Genomic DNA, 6087 nt, shown 5'->3' with positions numbered 1-6087 from the left:
GCAGGGGGAAGCTTGGGTCCCCACCCGAAACCATACTAGACGGCAAGTCTGTGAGGTATTTATTAATCAGTGGGAGATTGCTGCGGACCTTCCTGGCAGAGTATCAGTCCTCTTTGCTAAAGGAGGCCAAAGTTCTGCCCTTCGTTTCTTCAAATCTGTTTCTGCAAGAGCCTTAGGTTCCTGCTAATTCAAACCTCAATCTCCTATCTTCCCACTCGATGGTCTCTATGAGCTGCCCAGGTGGCACTCTTCCTACCCATGTCCCCCCCCCCCATCTCCTATACCATTTTATCTCCTGGGTTTGGAGATGTCCTTGAGATGTCCTTGTAGAAGGAAACAGGAGTGTGTGCCAGACAGTCCCGTCCTTGTTGCTTTGGTTTGAATCCAACCCCACAAGGGGAGCTGGAGCCCTCTCCCTGGGCCTGCCCATTGTCAAGGTCCTGGTCACCTTTGTAGCCTCCTGCAGGGATCCCCTTTGCCAACTGAGCCTTTTCTAAAGCTCAGCAGCATGACATTTTGGACTTGGAAATCCCTAGACAAATATGTCTCACTTAATCCTCCCCAAGTTGGCCCCCAGTGGAGGTACTGGCTTAGCCAAATTTATCAGATACCACTGGTCCCTGTAGCAAACATTCCCTTTGTTCCAGGCATTGTGTTTGGGCCTGAGCATACAGGGCAAACAAGGTAAAGTCCCTGTCCTTGAGAAGCAACCAAACTGTTGGAAGAGACACACAGAAAACAGAGGATCCCCCTCATTCTAGATGCCTCAGACTCAACTCTTGACTCACCCAGCCTCTCTACATCCCTCCTTTCTTGCCTTTTACCAGCTCTGCAACTTCAGATTATTTGCTCACTCTGAACCTCAAGTTCCCTGTCTGCAAAATGGGGTTATTAGTCTACTTCATTCCTAGGGGCAATGTGAAAATTCAATGAAATGTATTTGTAAGGAACGCAGCAGGAACAGTCATGTAGCAGAGCCTGGCACATAGGGCTGAATCAGTGTTGGCCGTTACTATTTTCTCCTGAGTATAACATTTGCCAGGAAGAGTGGTAGAATCAGGCAGAACCAGACTGGGACTCCGGTTCTCCCATGTACTAACAACTAACTGTATGTTTTCAGCCAAAATAATCTCTCCAAATATCAATTCCATGAGTAATGATGATTTAGTTCCCAACAATAAATTAGGTTAGCTGAGCTCAGTGGCACACATATGTAAGCAACTTAAGAGGCTTAGGCAGGAGGATCATAAGTTGGAGGCCAGCCTCAGCAACTTTTTGAGGCCCTTTCTCAAGATAAAAATAAAAAGCCCTGGGGGTATATAGCTTAGTAAAAGAGTACTTGCCTAGCAGGTGTGAGGTACTAGATTCCAACTCCAGCACTGAAAAGAAATTAGTTAATATATGTGAAAGTACCTAACACACAGCAAGAGTTCCACACATGCAGCCTCCAGGAATTCCCAAAGGCTCTGAAGACCCTAAAGCTTCAGAGGGGCTGAAGAGACGGAAAGAAGCCAGTGCCTCCCTTAGCAAATGTCCCCCTTCTCTTGGTTACTCCTCGAAGCCTGACCCTCCCTGATTTGGTTCTCATTCTCCCAGAGAAGCACATTCCCTGATAAACTGTTCCCTCCTCTGTCCTCTGTGCCTCTGTACTAAGTGCCAGGAGGCCCTGGTGCTGTCCACACTCAGTCATCGCCCGCCTGGGATGGGCATTCGGCTCCCCTAATCACTCACCACAGCTCAACCGCCCGCTCCTCACCGCCCCCACCTTGTTCCCCCAGCTCCTTAATCAAATTAAGGGAAAGAAGAGGGTTTAGATAGGGTTACTAAATATATTTCTGTTCAGGGGACAGAGAAAAAGAGAAGAGTTTGGAGGAGGAGGTAGGGTGTGAAATTCCTTAATGGAATGTGCCCCTAGAGCCTCCTCTCCCTAGAATAAGCAAGAATCACCAAGGGGGCAGAGTTTGCCCTGTGTCAGAGTCGCACATACATTCTCTCCTGGGGAGTGATACAGCTAGTGGCAGAGAGCCTGCTTCCCAGAGAGGTCTGCCGAGGGCACTGGGCCTCGTGATCTGGGCTGACCCTGGTCTATATATTTCACAGGACACCCTGGCTCCAAGGGGGTGACTCAGCCCTCTATGGAGCAGGACACCAAGGCAGGGGCTCTTCACAGCTGGGGGTCATAGTTTACCCTGCTGTGTCCTCCCCACCCCACCAGATTCTAGAACTTTTGGAAATATTTACTGTTTAAAAACTTTAAAGTGCTTACTGCAGAAATCTTTGAAAAGATACTGAAGTATAAAAGAGAAAACAAAAAGAACCTGTAATTCACAGCCTAACCACTGGTAGTATTTTGAGGTTTGTCCTTTAGTCCTTTAAACGTATTGAAACACACTCATATGTATTCTTGCAAAAGTGTGTGCATTGGAAAGTTGATTATATGTATATGCATTGTTTGTAGCTTGCTTTTATATTTAGTTTATTATTTTTGGTTCCAATTCATCAGAAGTTCTTCTGAAATATTTTAAAATAGCATAAATTGGGATTTGTCCCATATTTAAAAATTAAACACGACTGTTATGAGATGATCATTGCTCATGTTTTCTGGCCTTCTAAGCCAGGAACTCTGCTAAATACTTCATACACACTGTCCCTTTAATTCTCAGAGCAACTCTCCAAGGCAGATACTGATAAACTCATTTTATAGATAAGGATAATGAGGCTCAGAGAGGTGAAAGAAGTTGTCCTCAGTCCCTCAGAACTGAAAATGCCTCCAGGATTTCACAACATGGACACATAACGTCATTGGAGCATAATGTCTACACCAATGGTCATTTTTAATGACTACATAATATTTTCCAGTATGGCTTTATCATGATGAACCAGGCTCTTTTTGTTAGACATTTAAATTGGATATTAAGCTGTTTTTGTTGTTGTTGATGTTATTTTTAGAACTATTATAATGATCATTGTTGCTTAAAATCACCTTGGTTCACACATCACTCATTATTTCTTTTTTTTTTATAAATTTATTCTAATTTGTTATCTATGACAGCAGAATGCATTATAATTCATATTACACATATAGAGCACAATTTTTCGTATCTCTGGTTGTATTCAAAGTATAAATTCACACCATTAGGTGTCTTCTCATTATTTCTTTAGCATCATTTCCTGGAAGTGAAATTACTGAGTCATCCTTTTAAAAGTCTTGTTACATGTTACCAAGTGACTTTCCAGAAAGCCAACATGCACTCCCACCAGCAGATTAAGAGAGGGCCCTCTTTAAAACAATTCTAGGGTAGGTGGACATTCTGCCTTTGACTCAATCTACATTTTCTTGATAACTAGCGAGGCTGAACTTTTCTTTCTTGTTTTTATTAGTCAGTTGTAAATCCATGAGTAATTATCTCCGCAATTTTGTCATTCCTGCTGACTCTGCCTCTCCCATCCCCCCATCTCTCTCCCTTTCTCTCTTTCCCTTCTTTCCCCTTCCTCTTCCCTTCCTCTCTCCCAGCTACTTTAGGAGTGCATTATTTGGGGGAGGAATGTTTTCTGATCCACATACCCAACAGAGGCAGAACTTCAGTCTTTTTATTTTATTTTATTTTCAGTTTTTGGCGGACACACCATCTTTATTTTATTTTATGTGGTGCTGAGGATCGAACCCAGCGCCCCATGCATGCCAGGCGAGCGCGTTACCGCTTGAGCCACATCCCAGCCCAGAACTTCAGTCTTAATGAGAAGGTGTATCCCTCTTTGGTCACCTATCCCAGTCACCCCCAGCCATGCCATGTGGCTCCTTCAGCATTGCCCCACTTCAGAGGAAAGGTCAGAGCTCAAGATTTGCCATCCGCCAAACTGAGGCTCAAATCTGCCACCTCAGGCCATTCTGGAGAGAGGATAGTTTTGCTCAGGAAGTAACCAGAGGCAGCCAGCAGGCCCATGCCCTCCACTTTCTCTTCCCAGGAAACTTTACTTCCTGTGGTTCTCTAGGGAGGTGAGAGAATGATGGGACCTGAAGAAGGGCCTTGCTTTCTCATGAGCCCATGGCAGAGGCTGCCTGGCTTTCCTTAATGAGGTTCTCACAGGATCCCCATCTTTGAGGAGTCCTGTGATCCTTGCCAGAGAGGAATATGCGCTCATATCCCATGGGTTGCATGATTCCCTTTTACCTGGAGCATCGGAAGGGCAGGGGGTGCCACCCAGAGCTGAGCAGGTGCTAACTGGGTAGTCCTGGGCACACTCGACTTCCCCCCTTCAGGCTCCAGCTGCATACCCAGCTAGAGTGTGTCCCTTTGGGTGGGGCTCTGCACTAGACTTATCCTGTCCTTCCTGCTGCTGCTCCTGGGCCACCTAAGGCCTCCTTCACATCAGGGTGCACCTCCCACTGTCTTTGGAGAACTTGAGACTCCCCCCTTCTGTGGCCTCTCTTCAGCAAAGTTCCACTTAAAAATTGGACCCCCACCTTCCTTTCCTTCTCTTCCACTTAGCATCTTCCTCCTGGGCCTTTGGCCCAGGTGCTAGACACTCAATTCCATCAGATTTTTCCCCTGGTAGAAGTAGAGTGGACCTGAGATCCCAGCAGGCTGGGCAAGTGAAAGGTGGAAGTCTGGCCTCAGGACTGGACACTGAGTCCTCTCCTCAGCCTTTAACATGAATCCTGTGGATCTTTATATCAAGACAGCAGCTTCAACGGGATTCCTGATTTTCAGTCCTATTTCTAAAGCCCTCACTCTATTATTTTAGCATGCCCTGGCTCCAGAAATGACAGTGTTGGCACTTGTGACTGTTGTAACATGGATCAGAAAGACTACTCAGGACAGTAGAGCTGCCGTAGTGATGAACATCTGGGCCCATTCTCTGACAGAGGAAGGGTAATGATTAGGGGAACAAAGATGTCGATGCAGTAGTTCTGACCCCTACAGGGGCCATACAGAATAAAGACAGTTGAAGGGCCAAGAAGTGGCGGCCACAGCACAGTGTGAATTCAGAGGAGAAAACTCTGACAGACTCAAAGCTAGAGGGAAGCCTTTGCCGAGGCAGCCACTGCAGCGGGTCCTTGAAGGCAAAATGTAAGACTGGGAAAGTGGCCTCATATAAGAGACTGTCCCCACACAGCAGGGAAGGAATAAGCAGGACCACAGAGGCAGAGATGCAGCTGGCAGCTGGAAATCTATGGATCCTTCTAGCTGCTGCAGAACATACTTACAGGGTATAGAATCAGGCAGGCTTCTGCCAGAGAAACAGGACTGGTGTGGAGACAGAGAAAGAGATTTATTGCAAAGATTGGCCTCTGTGGTCCTGGGGACTCGCCAGGAAAATCTGAATTCCCTCAGGCAAACCATCAGGAGGGTCAGGTTGGAGCCGCTCAAGCAGGAAGTGAGGTGTGTCTACAGGTAGAATTCCTTCTCCAGGGAAGACTCCGTTCTGCCCTTGATGTCTTTCAGTTGATTCTGGAATAAACTCCATAAAGTCAACTGATTATGAATATTAATCATCTGCAACCTACACAGAAACAACTAGATTAGTCTCCAAGGTTGGAGACTGTAGCCAAGCCAAGTGGACCATTAGAGGTGCTGGCACACTTTAACAGAATGAGCAGAGACTAGTAACACTAGTACATCTTCATGTATTTATGCATTTGTTGTATTTTTATTATTTTGATTGTGTATGTGTGTGTGTGTGTGTGTACACCAGGGATTGAACTCAGGAACACTCAACCACTGAGCCACATCCCCAGCCCTATTTTGTATTTTATTTAGAGACAGGGTCTCACTAAGTTGCTTAGCGCCTCAATTTTGCTGAGGCTGGCTTTGATCCTCCTGCCTCTGCTTCCTGAGCTGCAGGCATGTGCCACCATGCCCAACTATTGTTTTGATTTTTTTTTTAATAGTTGTAGATGTACAACAGGCCTTTATTTGATTTATTTTTTTATGTTGTGCTGAGAATCAAACACAGTGCCTACACATGCTAGGCAAGTACTCTGCCATTGAGCTACAGCCCCAGCCCTATTGTTTTGGCTTTTATAATCATTTTCTGTATAAGATAAGTGATCCTGGTTTTCTATTTATTTATTTATTTTTGGTA

This window comes from Callospermophilus lateralis, chromosome 1 (assembly GCF_048772815.1).
Source record: "Callospermophilus lateralis isolate mCalLat2 chromosome 1, mCalLat2.hap1, whole genome shotgun sequence".
In the NCBI taxonomy this organism is placed as follows: Eukaryota; Metazoa; Chordata; class Mammalia; order Rodentia; family Sciuridae; genus Callospermophilus; species Callospermophilus lateralis.
The sequence above is the reverse complement of the archived record's forward strand: the minus strand, read 5'-3'. Positions refer to the sequence as shown.